This window comes from Drosophila nasuta, chromosome X (assembly GCF_023558535.2).
Source record: "Drosophila nasuta strain 15112-1781.00 chromosome X, ASM2355853v1, whole genome shotgun sequence".
Lineage (NCBI taxonomy): Eukaryota > Metazoa > Arthropoda > Insecta > Diptera > Drosophilidae > Drosophila > Drosophila nasuta.
The window spans coordinates 19,674,414-19,695,578 of NC_083459.1; the positions used below are offsets into that span (position 1 = coordinate 19,674,414).

General features: G+C 33.4%; 1 protein-coding gene across 1 annotated transcript in view; it reads right to left on the bottom strand.

The window, feature by feature from the left end:
- LOC132795763 (protein PRRC2A) overlaps positions 1–20,886 on the bottom strand; it is a 62,308-nt gene extending 41,422 nt beyond the window's left edge. The window contains 1 exon segment of the mRNA XM_060806643.1: positions 19,889–20,886. The gene's annotated coding sequence lies outside the window, so the exon portion shown is untranslated.
- Between the last annotated feature and the right edge of the window lie 279 nt (positions 20,887–21,165).

Below are 21,165 nucleotides of genomic sequence, written 5' to 3' on the forward strand. Positions count from 1 at the left end.
CATTTTTTTTTAATATTAAAAACAAATTTAAAATAAAAATTGGTATGCACCTTTATTAACATACCATCAATTAACTTATTAAAAAAAAAATTGGGCGAATCCGCAATCATATAATGAAACCACAGGCCCTGAAAGTTTAAAATTCGTAACCCTTAAAAGTGCGGCTTTTTTTGTGGCGCTGACTGTAATAGTTAATATACCAGATTGTTAATATAATGCGATATACTGAATTAGTAAATACTAAAGTATACCGAAGGCTATATATGGTAAATTAATATATTATTACATTTAGAATATACACAATATACCACATTGTCAAAAATAATGCGGTATTGCTCTTAAAATATAACAAAAAAGTGCAGTGGAAAAAATTTTAAAGTCTACCGAAGGCTTTATATAATAAATAAATGTATTAAAATATACCATAGATTACATAGTATACCAGATTATTAAAATAATAAGGTATTATTCTAAAAATATACCGAATTAGTATACTGAAAAATACTAAAATATACCGCGGTCTGTTAATGGTATATTAGTGTATTATTACATTTAATAATATACCATGCAGTAGTTAATATACCAGATTGTTAATATGAAACGGTATACTGGATTAGTAAATACTAAAGTACACCGAAGGCTATATATGGTATATTAATAAATAAATGTAATAATAATTTAGAATATACCATAGAGTACATAATATACCACATTGTAAATCAACGCCCGACAGCAGCATCCTTTTTTATACCCGCTACCCATAGGGTAGAAGGGTATTATAACTTTGTGCCGGCAGGAAATGTATGTAACAGGTAGAAGGAGGCATCTCCGACCCTATAAAGTATATATATTCTTGATCAGCGTTAACAGCCGAGACGATATAGCCATGTCCGTCTGTCCGTCTGTCAGTCTGTCCGTCTGTGTGTCTGTCCGTCTGTCCGTCTGTCCGTCCGTCCGTATGAAACACTGGATCTCAGAGACTATAAGAGGTAGAGCTATAATTTTTTTTTGACAGTATTTGTTATGTTTGCACGCAGATCAAGTTTGTTTCAAATTTTTGCCACGCCCACTTCCGCCCCCGCAAATCAAAAAAATCGAATAACAAGCGTAATTTTAAAGCTAGAGTTGCGAATTTTGGTATATACAATATTTACTATAGTAGTTATGATTCCTGAAAATTTGGTTGCGATCAGATAAAAATTGTCGAAGTTATTAAAAAAATACTTTTGTATGGGCAAAAACGCCTACTTACTAGGGGTCTTAGTTGCTTTGGCTGACAATCTGGTATATTGTGCCGTCTATGGTATATTTTGAATGCGGTACTATGTCGATAAACCAAATATACCATTTGGTATTTTTTTAGTATTTTTGCAGTATATTTGGTATATTTTGAGAAAATACCGCAAAATATGTTTCTTTTATTCAAAATGGGTAGCGGGTATCTCACAGTCGAGTACACTCGACTGTAGCTTTCTTACTTGTTTCATTATAATATTATTTCTGAAATTCATATCTTCTACAATTTTCATACTCAGCTTTTGACGCTGTTCTGCATTTCACAAATATTTGCTGAAAGCAAAAACTTATAATACCCATCTATCCCACAAGTAGTGGGTATAATAAACACTGACTGACAGACAACACTGGAATTATGTTGCAAAAAAAGAGTCGATGACAAGTGCAACACACACACACACAGACACACACACAAATTCGATTAAAATAACTCAAGTCTCTCTCTCTCTCTCTCTCTCTCGTGCAATAAACAATTTCCTCATTTGTGCTTTGAGCTCAAATAAATTAAATAATGTTAACATAATTGTAATCTGCAAATTGTTTGGCCCACAGCAAAATGTGTGCCACGCCCCAACTTCAGCCCCAACCCCACAAACGATCCAAATGCGCAGATAAATTTTCAAATAATGTGAGCAAAATTATGCCACATGTTGTCGAACAACGCGACTTTTATTGTGTTGCATCATTGTCGAATTGTGTTGTTCGATAGTTGATTGTTTATTTTCGTTATTGTTGTTGCTATTGCAGCTATTTTGCAAATCAAACAATTGCATAAATTCAACAACAAATTGCCCCTTCCCCCAAACAAAATAGAGAATGCCAAATATGGGCCAAGCAAACAGTGCGTATACGCAATTACCAGCTCAACCCAACCCAATGCCATAAATGTTCGATCGATCAATATGCAAATATTGGCTGTAGAATGAGCTAACATAACATAACAGACGCAATCTGAACTCCTTAAGAACGCACAAACTTCAAAACAGATAGATAGACGATCTTTAGTGAAAGGTCTTTGGAATTCTTAAAGCATCACGAATACGATAATTGTTCGGAGTGGAATATTGTCCTACTTTCAGACAAAAAATGACAACAAATAAAAGTATTGAAATTATAAAATGGTGAGTTGTGTTTAATTGTGTTTTACTCTCAAGAATGATTGTGGATATTACTGATGATTTATTTATTCAAAATTTAACAAAGAGCAACTTGATGCAAATGATTAGAAAGCAAATCAGTAATGTCTAAGTAGAAACTTATTGTAGTACTTTAAAGCAAAATAATGAAAATAACTTAATAATACTTTGAGCTGAAGTTAATGCTGTTCTATTTTAAAAAGTAGATAGGAACAACGATTAGAAAGGAAATAATATAAAATAAATAAGAATAAAATAACACAAAATAAATTAATAAATAATATAATGCTAATCATTAAATAGTTATTTGAGTTGAAGATAGAAGTTATTTTTAAACGATCTCATTAATGCTATTCTGCTTTTAAAGAGTAGATAGAATTTAACATAAAATCAAGTATTGAAAACGAGGTTGCCAAAAATTGGCAAATAAAAAACAAAATATGAAAAATGGTAATCTTTTCTTTGAAGCTTAAAAAATCAAATATTAAATGATACCCTTGCAAATTTGTATTAATAAGTTAATATGTTTTTCCTAATTTGTTTTTTTACATTGAATTATAATTGTGTAGCCAATAGTTCATCTAAACACTACATAAACTTTATATTATTAATAAGTTAATATACGTTTTTTCTTGAATCTTTCTTTTTTATTGAATTCTAATTGTGTTAAAAATGTTTTGCTTTGGTTTATCTAAGCTTCACTTCAAGAAACTTTGTTATTAATATGTTAATATGTTTTTTCTTGAATCTTTCTTTTTATTGAATTATAATTGTGTTTAGAATGATTTGCAATGGTTTATCTAAGCTTGACTTAATAAAAAAACTTTATATTATATAATTATATTATATTATATTAATAAGTTAATATGTTTTTTCTTGAATCTTTCTTTTAATTAAATTATAATTGTGTTTAGAATAATTGGCTTTGGTTCCTTTAAGCACTTCATAAACTTAATATTCCACGCAGTGGGCTGGGTAAACAGTTTAGATATCTGTGTATTAATTTCAAATAAATTTCAATAAGCTTTTCGATGTTGTCGATGGCAACCCGCTGAGTGTTGTTGCTGATTGGCTGACAACGGGGTGCGCTGACACTCACTAAAGATCGGAGAATTGGAATTGTAATCGGAATCGAAGAAGGAGAAGGAGAAGAAGAAGAAGACGGAGACGGAGAAGTAGTTGCTCGAGTTAGAGTTCGAGTTGGAGTTGAAGTTGAAGTCGGAGAGTTAACCTTGGGTTAGCTTGGAACCCGTTATGACCGGATAGGCATTATCTCAGTGCATATTTTCCAAGACATGCCTACGGTCATAATTGGGTTTTAATTGATACAGCCAAGCGACAAATGGACACAGAAAATAAAATTGAAAATTCGAAACTGAAAACTGAATGCAAGTTGCGATAAATGAAACGAAAAAAGTCAACATGCAAATTCTAGTAAAAGGGAAGTAATTAATCTTTTTTTTTTCTTGTCTTGTATTTATTTCGAGTGCCCGTCTAACGGTGTTTACAACACAGGGTGTGTGTGTGTGTGTGTGCACATATATCATATCGAATTACGAACGGCCTTAACAACACAATTATGAGTCGTTTCGATTGGCGGCCAAAAAGCCAAGCGGCCAATTGAATTGCTCTAATGAGTGCAACGAATCTGACAGCACAACCGCAAAAGTACATGTGTGTGTGTGTGTGTGTGTGTGTGTGTGTGTGTGTGTGTGTGTGTGCCCATTTATTGTGTGTGTGGATTGGAATTAAGAGGCCAATCTTAAGGCAGCTAATCGAAGCGATTGTCAACGATTCGTACTCAAATTCAAATTGCGAGTTACAATTTAATGAAAGGGCCGCCGGGCAGAGACACATTGTCAACATTCATGAATACTATTCATATTTGCATCCACATATGTATTCATATTCACCTTCTACAATCGACAACGATTTGTGTGCGACTGCAAATCACAGAGTCACGCCTATAAAATTTACATAAATATGACCATAAAAACAAACCAAAACTCAACAACAAATGATATCTATTGCTTCGCAGCAAACGATTTATTCGCATTACAAACAGCAGCGTTTATGCAAATACATACTCTATAGTATGCCAGAGAGCACTCTTCACATTTGCTCACAAGCGATTGCAATTGTCTTGAATAAAAATCAAATGAAATGTAAGCAAACTAAATAAAATACAATTACAATTACTTTCAGCATAATTTATTATTAAGTAGAGAGAGCAACATGAATGCAAACAAAATAAATATAATTCAAAAGTAAAAATGTCAAAAATAAAACATTCCAAAAAAATGAACATAAAATCAATATAAATATTTCATACAAAAGAATGTATATTAAAATTACTAAAAATATAAATTAACAAACCAAACACCATACATAAATTATAAAAAAAAGAAATTTATAGAAAATTAAATTAAGTTCCACAAAAAATAAAATTTAACCACTAAAAATTAAAATAAACTAAGACAAAGTAGTAATAAAATTAAAAAAATGACAAAATCGAATAAAATAAAAATTTTACAATATTCAATATAATATTAAAATGAATGACAAGAAATAAGTAAAAATATAATAAAGTAAAATTAAATAATAATAATAATAATAATAATAATATTGAACCAATAAAATACAACGAATGTAAGTAATATTCAAATAAATAAAACTAAAATGAAAAAAGTAATTCTAAAAATGAAATATTATAATATAAAAGAAAAATTAAACACACTAAAATAATAAGTGAAATAAAAATAGAATAATAAGAAATAAAATGAAATAAAATAAACTAATAATAAACTATAAAAGCAAAAAGTGAAATAAAAATAATAATATAATATTAAAAAACAAGCAAATGGGGTAACGTAGAAAATAAAATGAAATAAAATACATTCGAGGATATTTAAAATTTAGTATTTACATAAAACAATCAAATTGAATCAAATATTTGAGATAGCTGATGAACTCGCCTTTGCACTAAGGCAGCGGCCACATAATAATGCAATTCATCAGTTGGCAATTAGCATAGAGACATCGAGCAATATACAACGTCTGACTTAATGGAGTCATTTTTGGTCTTTTGCGAGCGACAAATGTTCAACGGCATTCCCAACGCTCCCCTTTCCCTTCCCCTTGTACCCTTCCCCTCTGTGGACCCTATGAAAAAACTTTAGCCATGCCCCATGGAATGGAATGGGGCGCAGCTCGATGTGTGCAAAGAGAGAGAGAGAGAGAGACGGAGAGATAGAGAAAAAATGCTAAAGTTCGTTTCTTAAGTCATTCGTTTTATCGGCGTCAAATTGCGCAAAAATGGGCAAAACAGAAACTTTTACTTTTATTTGGCTTTTCGTGCAGCAGCAACAACAAAAACAGCAGCAGCAGCAACAAATTCAATGCTTATACTTAATTTAGTATATCAAAATATTAACAGAAAAGTCGAGCAAAATATCTCTAGCCGGAGGATAATTGTTTGCTATCTAAAAAAACATAGAAAAAAAAACAGAAATATTTTGCCATGTTGCCACACATTTTTGTGTTGTTGAATTTTCTTTGCTTTTGGGCAACTAATAAAGTGCAACAGCAACAGGCAGCAAACATGTAGCAACAATTTTAGGTGGGTGGCTGTTGCAGCAACGAACGCAATTGTTGATTAACGTTAATTGAGGGCCGCCGCAAGCCGAGTCCCAATTGTTGTGGATGACGATGGGTGTGGCCTGCCTGCCTGCCCACTAGAATGGGGCCAAGAGAAAGCCAAACCAAAAACGTACCCAAACGAAAACCAAATTCCAAATAAAGACGAAAATCGGTGCCAAGGTTGGCGCGAGACACAAATAAAAAAAAAAAAAATGAAGAAAAAAAACAGTCATAATTAGATCAACAGTCATAATTTTTATAGTTGTAATTGTTGTTACTGCGCTCAGCTCGTTACAGTAGGGCGCCAACAACAACAACAGCTGCAACAACAGCAACAAACAAGAGCAAACACCAAAAAGCCGCCTTTAAATTTGAAGCAATAACGAACGAAAAAAACAAGTAAGAAAGCTACAGTCGAGTGTGCTCGACTGTGAGATACCCGCTAACCATTGTGAATAGAAGCCAAACAGTGTGGTATTAATTTTAAAATATACCACATTAATATACCGCAAAAAATACTGAAAATATACCAATGTGTATATATTGGTAAATATACTAGATAATACACCAAAGTAACTAAGACTAATATATCGCAAAAATACTAAAAATATACCAAAGTGTATATATGGTATATTGTTAGAATTCATTCAAAACATACCATAGAGTGCAAAATATACCGTAGCAACCGTAATCAAAGCAACTAAGACCAATATACCGCAAAAATACTAAAAATATACCAAAGACTATATTTGGCACACACAACATACATACAGTGGCGAGCAAAATTGAGTGCATGTTCAGAACTCAGACTTTCGTCACCCACAAAATCATAACCACACAAGATAATCCAAAATTTTTTTTTGTTTTATTTTGATTATTTAATTCTTAATAAATTTTAAGCAAAAACAATCATGAAAGAGATAAATTCGAGGAGATTTACAGTAAAAACGAAAAAAACCCGCATAAACTCAATTTTGCACGTTTCTAGAAGTTTTAATTATTAATATAATATTAATATTTTGTCCAAAGACCTTTATTTGTGATAACTTCCTGTACACGGTCAGGCATGCTCTCTACCAAATTTTCAATAATATCTTTGGGAATACGTCTCCATTCAGCTTCAACACGCTCCCAGAGGTTGCCCATATTTGATGGAGCTGCTTCGTATTGCCCGAGCCGTCTTTTCACGATTGACCAAAGATTTTCAATCGGATTGAGGTCGGGACTTTGTGCTGGCCATTCCATTAATTTAAAAGGTTGCTTTTCAATCCATCCCTTAACAATTTTGGCCGTGTGCTTCGGATCCCCATCTTGTTGAAAAACAATTTCCTTTTCGGGATAAGCACATTTCTCAATAAAATTGGGAAGATTGGTCTGTAAGACTTGTAGGTAGTCCTCCTTCCGCATAATACCTTCTATTAACTGTAGAGGGCCAACATGCCACCACGTGAAGCATCCCCAAACCATAATACTTCCACCACCATGTTTTACAGTTTGTTTTACATGGTGTCTTTGGATACGATCTCCGGGTCTACGCCAGCAATATTGCTTTCCGTCGGACTGAAAACGGTTAAATTTGGACTCGTCAGACCAGATAACACGTTTCCAATCATCCACAGTCCAATTTTTGTGTGCCCTTGCAAATTTCAATCGCGCTTTAACATTTTTAACGGATAATGCAGGTTTGTTTTTTTTCACACTTGCAATATACCCAATGTCTCGCAGCGCTCTTCTAGCTGTCCATTCGCTAACACTCTTGTTGATAGCCAAGGAAGCACCCTTTGGTGTTAGAAGCTTGTTCTTCCTCATTTCCGACATCATCAGTCGAGCATCTGACTCCTTCAATAATTTTTTGCGACCTGCGACTTGCGCTTTGGGAGTCACATTCCGCCTCTTTTGAACAGCGATTACCGCCGATTGGCTTATACCGAGCCTCTTCGAAATTACACGCGATGTACAACCATTCTCGGTCAGGCTAACTACATTATTTTCGATATCTTCAGATAATTTTCGCATTTTTATGCTAGCAAATTTTCAACAATTTATTTATAATTGCAAGCTAGTCTGAAGCACATTTAATCTGTGCTACGAACATCAAGAATAATAGAAAATCAAAAATAACGGTGAATCTTTCCGATTTGTGCTGATAAGAAGAGTAAGAAGCGAAAATAGGCGAAAAAGTGCCTACGTGCAAAATTGAGTTTATGCGGGTTTTTTTCGTTTTTACTGTAATTCTCCTCGAATTTATCTCTTTCATGATTGTTTTTGCTTAAAATTTATTAAGAATTAAATAATCAAAATAAAACAAAAAAATTTTTTGGATTATCTTGTGTGGTTATGATTTTGTGGGTGACGAAAGTCTGAGTTCTGAACATACACTCAATTTTGCTCGCCACTGTATACCGTAGGTTGCAAAATATACCAGATTTCCAGTCAAAGCTACTGAGACTAATATACCACAAAAAATACCGAAATTATATTGAATACTATCTTTGGTATATTTATATAGTACTGCATTCAAAATATACCATAGAGTGCAAAATAGTATATACCAGATTTCCAGTCAAAGTAACCAAGACTAATATACTGTACACTCAAAGTATTCCAAAGGCGCACAAAATATACCAATGACTATATTTGGCACATACACAAAATATACCATAGAGTGCAAAATATACCAGATTTCCAGCGAAAGATGCTGAGGTTAATATATCGCCAAAAAAATACAGAAATTTTATTGAATACTATCTTTTGTATATTTATATAGTACTGCATTCAAAATATACCAAAGAGTACAAAATATACTGAATTGTCAGTCAAAGCAACGAAGACCCGATTGCAGTAGCTCATTTTGGCCATGCAAAAGAATTTATTGATTAACTTCCACCATTTTTATCTGATCGCAATCAAATTTTCACGGATCATAAAATCTTTAACTTCAAAATTACGCTTATTGGAATTATATCTCTATCTCTTATAATCCCTAAAATCCAGACGGATGGACAGAAAGACAGACAGACAGACAGAATATTTATACTTTATAGAGTCGACATGCCTTCTTCTGCCTGTTAGATACTTTTCCTGGAGGCACAAAGTTATAATACCCTACTATCCAATGGGTAGCGGGTATAAAAAACAAACCACGAAAAAAAATCACTTTAATTTGAGCGCATTTCATTTTGTCAAGTCGCTTGGCCCGTCGGCTTTTCATTGTTAGCCGCACAGTTGTAGTTGTTGTTGTTGCCAGTTGTTGTTTTAAAAAACAAACAGTTACAACCAGCGGCAAACAACAATGGGGGGCACGTTTTTGTAGGGCGGGCGCAATGATTTTTTTTTTCTCCTTCGTTTTGTTGTTGTTGTTGTTGTATTTGCTTCGCTTCTAGCTGCAAATTCGTAGCCAATTTAAATGTCATTGCGCCATTTTGATTTCGATTTCGATTTCATTTGCTTTCCCGCATTTAATTCGAAATTGAATCGACACAGAGCAAACACAAAATGAAACCAGCAACAACACAAAAACGGAAGAAAAAAAAACTGAACATTGAAAGCAAAGCTTATCAATCGCCATCAATTTATCTATAAACAAGAGCGTTGCAATGTCTGTCAAATTGGAATGGAGCGAATGACTGACTGACTAACTGACTGACTGACTGAATGGCTGAATGACTTACTGAGGGCAGGTACAGGGAGGTCAGTGGCGGGTTCACGAAAGGCGTCAACTGGCCACTCACAAAGCGATTGCCGATCGAATTGTTCAGATAAAGAAAAACAAAAAGCAAAACACAAAACCACAACACAAAAGTGAAAGCATCACTAAGTGTTCTCGACACGGACTTTTGTTGCACTGTCGTAACCTTTGACCCAGCGCAAAAAAATAAAATCAAACAACAAATGTTTAACAATATTAATTGCACTTTTAATTTCATTTTAGCCCTGCTCAATTTGCTTTAGTAGCTCATTCTTTGCAACTTTGCCTTTCCCCAATTTGCAATCTCTTTTCTCTTTGTGTCATTTCATGCGCGCTTAAACAAATTTTTAATTTTTGAACAACTTTCGCATTTCATTCTCCATGCTTACTTAAGTGATCAATAGTCTATGACAGATATTTAATATAAATTCTAAAAACCACAACAAAAAGTCAAATTCTCTCTTTTTTTAATGTCAGTGAAATATATAATATTTAAAAATTCGAAATTTGAAATTCATTTCGTTTTTTATATTTTAAATTTATTTATACATTTTAAAATTGTTAATATATTTCTAAATTTTGAAATTTATTGATACCTAGTAAAATTTGAAATTTTGTTAAATTTTAGATTTTTAAACATACATTTTTAAATTTGAAATTTATTTAACAATGTTGTTAAGTATTTCAACATTTAAAATTTGTTTTAATTTTGAAATTGGAAATTTATTTCTAGACTTGGAAATTTATTAATAACTAGTGAAATTTTACATTTATTTTTCAATTTGGAAATTTGAAATTTATTTAAAAATTTTGTAAAATATTTTAAAATTTGAAATTTGTTTCCGAAATTGTGAAATTATGAAATTAGTGAAATTTGAATTTATTTGTTGTGAAATTTGAAAATTATTTATAAATTTTGAACCTTGAAATTCATTTGTAAATTCTTTACTTTGAAATTTGTTTTAAAAGTTATCTTTTGAAATTCTGATATAAATTTTGAAGCTTATTATTATTATTTGTAAATATTGAAATTTGATCTTTTTATATAATTTTTTGTTTTAGATACTTTCTCACATTATTTTGCATAACTTATTAATTTGTTTTCAATAATTGCTGCCACACTTTTATTTTAATTTTATTCCACATTTCACTGCTAATAAAATGTATTAATTAGTTTATAATATTGTAATGAGACTATTAACAATTTATGGCTGAACTTATGTCATTGCACTGCCAACGATTGACTTCCTCAATTTGTGTCTTTCACAAGCTGAAGCTGAAGCTGAAGCTGAGCTCCTTCAACAATTGTTGTACTTTGGCGAACGAACAAAATCAACTCTTGAAGCTTAACTTGGTCAATGGCCATCGACAGTTGGCAATTGGTAATTTGGTAAGTTGGCAAGAAGAACAACAACCGAATCGAATCGAATTGAATCGAATCGAATCGACAGCAAATAGAGCGTGTCCATGCCAGACGCTTGACCAACTGTATCTTTGGCAATTTGAAAGTCGCAAGTCAATGCAACAATGTGAGTGCAACAATGTATCAATACGTCATTTGAGACACATGCCCCCGAAAAATAAGTGTGTTTGTGTGTGTTCTTATGATCGCATTGGGAATTCTCACATTGGATATTCCTTGATGGCCTGTGGTGCGGCGGCTAACATTGCGTATACTGAATGAATGTGGCGCGAGGTCTTGACATTGCACCTTGAAGCGCATTACTCGCATTTGTATTGTTTTAGTTGCAAGTTGTTGTCATCGGCAAAACGCAAATGAAACACTGCCACAGCAAATCAAATCTAATTGTTGGCAATCTATATATAGTATATACTATATATATAACATATATAATATGCAGCATGTCAAGGCATGGCCAGGCATCAACGACAACCTCACAACACACCCAGTGGGCGTTGCTGTTGCTGTTGCTGTGGCTGTTGCTCCACTTTGAGCGGCAACAACTACTTCGACTGTGCGGTTGACTCATCGAGGCTGGGAGAAGGCGCTTTTTTCTCGGGGGCAAAAATACTTTACTTTACTTCACTTTGTTCAAATATGTATTCAAAGCAAAGTTGTTGCCCAACAGTCGTCGAAACTATTGATAAACCATATGTGATGCGCTTCAGTGGCTGCTGTTGCTGCTATTGCTGTTGCTGTTGCAACATCTGCCACATTCTCAACTATGAATTGCAAAAGGTGTTGTTGCCAAGTGAGAAAGTCAAGTGTGCTCCGACTGACAAATACCCGCTACACATTATATTAGAGCATACGAAACACATTAGTTAACAATGTTAAATCTACAAAGTTCTCATCAATTTAGAATGTTGACACCCTATTAAAATCTTCAGCATTTAAAAGTGTCAATAATTTGTAATAAAGAATTAAGCGTTTAGCTTGTCAATAATTTGATACTTTCATTTTTGATTCATTTTTTATTCATTTGATAAATAATCATCATTAATCATAACATTGAAATTTAACCAATCAATCAAGTGCTTTGGCTCATAATAATAATTTATGTTCTTCTTTAATTAGTATTTTTATGAATATTCTTTGCTTTGTTGCCTAATTAATGTATTATTATTATTATGTTATGCATAATGAAGCAAATAACTCCTATGAATTGGAACTTACTTTGAAGTATTATAATTCATTTATAAATGAAATATAGTTTAGAAAGAAGCTCTTTATAGTAATGCAACTTCTTTTCTAATTATGATTTATTTATTTATTATGACAAATTAGCTCTTTATAATCATTTATTTTGTTTATGTTGTTTAACTATTTTAGGTAATTATAACGAGAAATCAAACAATGCTAATAATATATTATAAATTGCTTATTTTCATTCATTCAACTATTTTCAGTTAACTTACAAATCAAAGCGAACTTGATTGGAAAACAATTTGAAAAGGGGTCAAATACTTTGCCACTCACTTAATATGCCCGTTTTTATTGATTAACTAACGAGTATTTAAACTAATGGAATCGTGAATGTAATTAGCTCGACGCCCTCAACGCATCCCCATATAAGAGAAGAACAAGCAAGCTTCTCGCATTTGCGGCACCTTTGAACAACGAAACACAGCAGAAAGCACTGGAGAGGGAGTTAACAATTAAACCAGGGACGCACCATATACTACTGTGGGCAAAAAAGTAAGGTGCATTTGTTTGTAAAATGAAAAATCTTTATTTATTCTGCTAAATCAATATGATGCCCTTTAAAGTAATCCCCTCCCGATAAAATACACTTATGCACACTTTTTTTCCTATCCTCGAAACATGCCAAATAGTCCCTTTTCAGTATAGCCATCAGTGCCTTCTTCGATTTAGCTTTTATCTCCTCAATCGACTTGAAACGCGTTCCCCGAAGTGGTCTCTTCAGTTTTGGGAATAGTCAGAATTCACACGGAGCCAAATCAGGCGAATTCGGTGGTTGTGGAACCATATGCGTCGAATTTTTGGCGAAATGGTCAAGAAAAACGTGTATAGAAATTGGTCGTTTTTGGTACGAAACGAGATTTCACTTTTAGTAGGCCCAAATGGTCTTGCAAAATGGTTTTCACAGATCTTTCTGATATTCCGATCATATCAGTAAGGTCTCTAATAGTCAACCGACGATTTTTTGCCTCCACTTCATTGACGTGTTGGTCATGTGTTGACGTCGATTGTCGTCAGGAGCGCTCCAAGTCATCAACACGTTCTCGACCCTCTTTGAAATCTTTGTACCACTGATAAACATTTTTTTTGTAACATGGTAGAATCACCAAAGGTCTTCCGCAACATTCTCAACGTTTCCGCAGCCGAAATTTCATTCGGCAAACAAAACTTGATGGCACTTCTCATTCAGACATTTAAAAAATCGAAAAATGCACTCTTGGTCGTTTAGAAAACACAATCGTAAATATATTTCTGATAATGACATTCATATGAAATTTGGCCCAGATGTCATTTACAATCTTGCCAACTTAAGAAAAAAGGAATTAGGCCGAATTGTTAGGCCCGCGAAGTTTAAATTGAAAATTCACCTTACTTTTTGCCCACAGTAGTACAGGGTTGCACATTCGTTGCGTTGTTGCCAATTTGCATTGGCATTTGAATGCGATGACATGATATATATAGAATTTGCAGCCATTTCACATTCGCAGACACTATTTATAGTCTCTTAGTTAGAAAGTAACTGCGATACGATCTAAGAATTCGATTGTTATTAATCATTGCGATTCCGATCGATATCAGCAGCTGAAAGCGAGGCTTAAATCTGCGAAAGTATTTGACGTATGTTGAATGCGCAAATTGGGTTTCTGATCTGGAACACATATATATAGAATGTGATAAATGTATTAGCCACAAACGTTGATTAACAGTCAGCTAACGGAAAAAGTTCAAATCTGATAAACATTCAGTTGATGGCTGATTGATAGAACTTCGAACAACAACAACAACAAAAAATACCAGCTATAAACATGAATAATGCAGCAATATGCTAATAAATAACAGCACAAATACTTTGCACTGATTTTTTGTTAATTTTTGGTCAATGCACTCATTCATATTACGCATACGCACAGTTGCTTGCTTGATTAACAACTGCTGCTGAAGGTCTTTGATGGAAAAACTTTCGTCACTTTGACGATGCCCCATTTTGCATTTTCCGTTCCTTTCAAGATCAGCTTGCGCTGCAATTGTTGTTGTTGCATGCCACACAGTTGCTCAATCAGCTGCCAGTTGCTGAGTTGCAGCAATCTGCTCTTTTTTTCTTGGTACTTTGTCAGCGCGCTGGCATTTGTGCAAAGTCAACAGCAGCCAGGAGTTTCGAGTACAGTGAGTACATTCATACACTCACACTCATATTCATATTCATATTCATATTGTGTGTGTGTGTGTGTGTGGGCGTCTGACAGTCCAAGTGGACGACAACTGCGATGCATTTCATGGCACGTCTCATGTTACAAGCCTCATGCCTCATGCCTCATGCCCCATGCCCCATGCCTCATGCCTCATGTCGCTTGTCGCCTGTCATATGTTTTGCGGCAGCTCGTCATTTGCCATTTTTCACACCGCTGGTAGCAAAGTACAAAAATCAACATTTGAAACATTTTGCTCGCATAATTACTTCAGTCGAAAAAAAGCAAAAAACAAAAAGCAAAAGCAAAACTTCAACTGCAACTTCAACTGCACAAAAAGTGCTTACAAATTTGCCAAACAATGCAGATCGCTGGCCACGAAGCAAACGTCGCATTGATGAAACTGTTTTTTTGTCTTTTGTCCGTTTCTACTGCCCACAGCTGCACATTGACTTTCCAACTACCAACTTCCAACTATATAGTAGTATAGTATATAATAGTTAGTCTAGTACACAAATACAATTCAACGTGTGGCAATTGTGGCCTGGACTCGTGCCACGCGATCAGCAAATTACGACGACGATCTGCGACAAGAGTTCGTTTTTTCTTTTCTTTCTTGGCCACATCTGCATATAATCTATGCTATAAATTCAATTTTATCTTGCAACAATCACAGCAACCAAATAGTTGAATCCTTATTCAGAGCAACAACCAACAATACTTTAGAGCAGAGCATAAATTAGCTTAAAGTATTTCCAATCAAGTCTAGCATTAAGATAAGACATAGTCCGCTTACTTCACTATTAGTTTTTTTTGTATAGAATTCAAATGAATATAGAATAGAAACTATTATAATTAACGACGACAACAAGCTGAGCGCTATTTATTAGTTTTCTTAGTTATCTCCAAGTTAAAAATATAACCAGGCAAGAAATATCTTCCAAGTTAAAAATATCTCCAAGTTAAAACTATATAGATATAATGCACTAAACTTTGACTGACATTCCTAATGATAATCATCATAAGCTCTTCACTCTAAGCGTAGCTTCCAAAGGTTAGTTTACAATTCCGCTTTTACTGTTTAATAACAATACTTAATAAACATACATAAGTCACTTCCAATTGTTCCAATTTTCTAATGGAAGATTCTTTCATTTTCATTATTGCTATATAGAAGAAATAGAATTCTTTTTATTATTATATCTATGTTAAAGAAATAATCCAAATCTATTTTATTCATCCACATTTTTCTAGTGAAGGATTCCATTTTAATTATTTCTATGTTTAAGAAATAATACTAGTTTATTTCATTCATTCAAATTGTTTTAGTGAAAATCAAAATAAAATTATCATTTCATTATATCTATGTTTAAGATATAATACTAATTTATTTCGTTCATTCACTTTTTTTTGTTGAAGGATTGTTTTTTATTATTTCTTTGTTGAAGAAATAGAATTCTTTTTTATATCTATGTTTTAGATATAATGCTAATTTACTTCATAGCGCATTATACAATTTTTAACGTTATAGAAAGTATGCTAATCATCTCCATTTAACATTTACCTTATTAAGGTTTAACTAAATTAAATATACAAAATAAGTTTTCAAAAATGTTTTACATTCGAGATGTCCAACTATTTCAAAAATGAAATATTAAGTTCCAATCTCTTTTTAATATGAAGTAGCCGAAGTTTCGGCGATCTATTTATAAGAAGTGTTCTTGTTAAATATTATAAGAAAGATTGAAAAATTGAAATGTTCGTAAAGTATTTATAAATCTATCTATAAGAATTATTCTTCCTAAATATTATAAGAAAAATGGAAAAATTAAAATATAAAATTGTTTATTTCTTTTCCTATATGCATATACATATGTATATATCCTAATATAGATAGCTGTCAAATTTTAAGATGAAAATGTATCTACAGCTCTTTTGAAAGTGGGAGATGAAATCTCCACACGATAAATTAATGTCCTCGCATTGAATTATATGTTGAAGGCACAATGGATACTTTAAGTGTAAGGAAAGTGGCTAGTTCCATATATAAGTAGCTGTGTTAAACAAAAATAAAATCGGACATATTCCGCATGTGTGACAAAGAGAAAAAGGCAACTGCGAAATGGGGCAACTTTGAGGCTGTTACAGTTACAGTTACAGTTACATTTAAAACTGCGACTGGCGATTTTTTAGTCGTTTATTTTTTTATTTTTTTTTGTGATTTTTTTTTTCACTTTTTTGGGGCAGCAGGTTCACAACGAACGCGGCATGCGCTGCACTTGAGATTGGGCAAATGGCCGAGGCAGCTAACTGTACAACTGTGCAACATGCCACATGGAGCTGCCAAAAAATCGAGTTGTCCATGTGCCGCACGCAGCCGAAAGCAGCGCAATGGAAACGAGAGCAAAAGCTGTTTGTTGTTGTTGTTATTATTGTTGTTGTTGTTTGTTTGTTGTTGTCGTTTTTTACGTTGTTTTTGTTTTCTTAGCAGTTTAGCGCCCGTTGTCGTGCCAATGTTGCCAGTGTCCACGTACCAACAAGCAACAGTGGCCTAATGTTGCACATTGTGTGCTGATCTTGTTTATTATGCAAGAAAGCTGCCAAAGTAAGTCAACGACAACGCCAACAGCAACAGCAACAACAACAAAAACAACAACAAAGCATTAAAGAAAAGTAAAGCAAAGCCGTAACTTTTATTTATGCCCTGCAATAAGAATGAACTACATTTTTTTTATTTTAAATTCGATATTTGAGTATCATAAGTTATTCTTGGCAGTATTCGATTTTAAACGAACCTTCACTACAAAATATTTGCCTTTCCAGCTGGAAATACCTTTAATAAAAAAAAACCCCGTAAACATATTCAAGTATGATAACAACTCTTTCTTGACTACATACATATATTAGTAATACCTTTTTTTCTTTTTATATTTATATCCATTATTAAGTTATTGCGTATAACAAAATATTTTCAGTTAACTGCTGGAAATGCCCGAATTTTGAAAGCTCAATCTCAACACTTTCACAAGTTCCAATTCCAATTCCATATCGCATGTCTCATATCGCACATACAAATGCCTAATTTCAGTTACTTTTCATATGCATGCGTGAAGAAGAGGACAACAACAACGAATATAAAATTGCTTGCTGCTTGCACTACTCACCCACCTTTCGTTCGCTTGTCCACTGTATTTCACTTCATTTGATGCACACACACTCGCACTCGCACACAACAAAAACAAAACAAAGGCAAAAGGCAAAATGCACACCGAAAATTCACATTCAAGCAGCAGCAAACGAATGGCAACGCGTGCCAAGACGAACGAACGATCGATCGATCGAAATGGAAAAGAACCGTCGCGACGCCGCCGCCGCCAAAAATCCGCGAAAAGAAATACCGAAACAGAAACAACAACAAATTACACAAACAAAAATAACTGGGCGCCAGGCAAGCTTCAGCTACAGCTACTGTCTATTGTCTACTGTGCACTGTGCACTGTCGACTGCTACTGGACTCTGCCAAGCGACACTCAGCTGCTGCTGCTGCGGCTGGAAACGAAACGAAATGGAAGCGAAACACCGCACAAAGCACAATACGAAATACGCGCAAGCGTCGCGACGCAGAGCAGCGCAGCGCAACGCGACAGCCGAAAAGTGGGCGGCGTGTTTGGCTTAGGTCGCGTGTGTGTAGGCCTAGTGCAAATTGAGACAAACTGGAATTGGACTGCAACAAGAATATGGAACTGGGTCGGGTCAAAGGGTAGCATTTAAGCTTTAAGCCACAACCCAGCACACATTTTCGTAAGGCAACTGTCCAGCCCTTCTCATGAGTATGCAGTTTAAGAAAGATTAAATAATTTATTTCATATTTATCAAGTTTAGACTACTGAAAGTTTGACTATAAAAGCCTTAAATAACATATTGTGCTTTCTATTGCACTTTTCTCAAATATTAGCAGAACAGGTTAAAAATCTAGAAAACTAGTTGGAATATAATACATTAATTTAATGATTAATTCTTAATTAAACACAAAATAAAAGAACACATTTTTTTTTGTAAGATTGAAAAATCAGCAAATACTTTAAATAAATCACTTTAAACATATTCTACTTTCTAGTATACTTTTCTCAGATGCTGCCGGAACAGGTTAAAACTCATAATGATCGTGACAAGAATATAATTATTTAATTTGCTTCAACTACAAAATGATTTTTAGCTAATTATGATCTTTTAATCGAATTTAAATTAAAACAAATATCAATTTAAAAAACCTTTTTTATTATGAATAAATAACAAATTCATCAAATAACAGATTTTAAACATATTTTTTTTTCAGAACAGACAAAAAATCCATAATGCTCCAAAGAAAAATACTAAAATTCAATTTAGACCACCTACAAACTGATCCTAACAAATTATTAAATTTTAACTGCTTATTTTAATTCTAATATTCATTCAGAGATTGTAAAAGTACCATGAATGACTTAGTCAAAGCGTCGGCATAGTTATTTAAACAATTATTGTATTTTGGAAAGTGTTAATTAAAGAAACTTTCAAAAGCTAAACTAGAGTTCATCAATGCCATGCCAATTTAAAATAGTCAGTTAGTTTTGTATTATTTGTTGTCTAATTTGAATAGTTATGAAATGTGATATAAAAAAAAAAAACAATATAACTAGCTAATTTCTAAGTTCAAGATTTAAAGAGCAACTTATGTTAAACGTTTTTTTCTTTTGTGGATTTGCATAAAGAATAAAACGAATTGTGTACTGGGACTAGATCTTATCGATCACTCGAAAACAAATTCTATGCTTAGTTGAAAAGAGTCTTTTGCGAGTTCTTAAGCCAACCTTGAGTCAATGCCACACATATGCGATTTTATCATTCACATGACCACGAATTCAATGCACTTCCTGCCCCCCAAAAGCTGCGACTCTTCTTCCTCACTGAATATACAATTTTGCGGCATGGCATTTGTTTTGGGGCAAGGTCAGTCTCAAGTTGACACCACAAAGTGGCCAGTGGCCACCATGTGAGGATCGCCTTGATTGTTGCGGTTCAGTGCAAATGGCTCGGAAGTCTTTGTTTTGTGCGCTTCTTTTGTCTTGCACCAACTGTGAGGTTCTTCCTCTGCTGTGCAGCGTTGCAGAAACTTGAGACTTGAAGCAACATTTATCGTAGCGCAACTTGCTCGTAAATTAGCTGAGCTCAATCAATAAGTTAATCGATGAAAAGAATTTCGCGTGTGTTGATTTCGATAAGAATTAATCAGGCTTACCTCAGTTTGAATGGTTTCTCCCGTCCAGAATAGCGGAGTTGTTGTCCAAAACAAAAAAAAAACAGGTTGCGATCAATTATTTGTTGTACCGATACCGAAATAAGAATAAAACACACTGTAGAGCGAGAACAAACAAAGCACTCGAAATGAAATGCGCAAAATTCGAATTATTCGATTTGCATTATCATTCTATTGTATTTCATAATTGATGATCGGGTGCGGTTTAAACGAAAACAACAACAACAAAAATGCAAAAAAATAATATATTTGTATATATAAAACACCAGAACAAAAATGTTTCAAAAATGCACAGCGAACGAAAAAAGTGATGAAAAGATCTTGAACAAGGTAGAAAAAAAGTTGTCATCGACAAGAAATTAACAACAAATTAGCACTTGACCATTCATTTAACAAATAACTGTTTGGCTGGCGTTTAACTTAAATCATTTTGCCAACGAACAAAAATGCTACACGACCATTTAAAAATTGACAAATTAGCATTTCGCATAGCAAATTCACTTGTTTCTTTTTCAGCTACCGGGCAAACATTCGATTGATTCACTTTCTATGAATATATATTTTGCTCTTTTAATTTATATTTTTTCTATTTTTTATCACATAAATTCTGCGATATTTCACTTCACTCAAGTTCAATGATTGCACTTGGCGCGGGATTTTTTAATTATTATTTATATTATTATTTTCGAATATCTTTTCAGATTTGAATCGATTCGTCAGTTAGTGTCGGTTTGATTTTGATTTGTATTTTATTTTTAGGATCTTTTATTTTGCGGGTTGTCTCAATGCGAGTTCACGTCAGCTCTGGCCAAATGCGCAACACCGACTAACGCGAACGGCGTCCATGTGATAAAGCCAAAGCCAAAGCTCTGAAGCAACTGGCACTTGGAACGAGCGCATGCGACTTAAGCCCCGTTCACACCGCCGCAGCTCTCAGTTCACACTTTGCAGTCAGCCCGGTGAGTATGTTTAGCTTGGATAAAGCATTGGACTTTCTAAAATGGTCTGCAATTAAACAAATATTTTATTCAATGATTATTATAGTTGTATATTAGTAGGAAATAAGTAAGAAAATTATAAATTTATTTAGGAAAATCTTTTATAAAGCATATATAAATCTTGTTACACATTTATCAAAAGCTTTTAAGTAAATTTCTTTGCCAAAATCTTTTTTTTGATGATTTTAGATGATTTTTTTTAACATATTTTACAGTCATTTTGAAGTAAATTTCTTGCAAAATTCTTGTATAAAGTAAAAT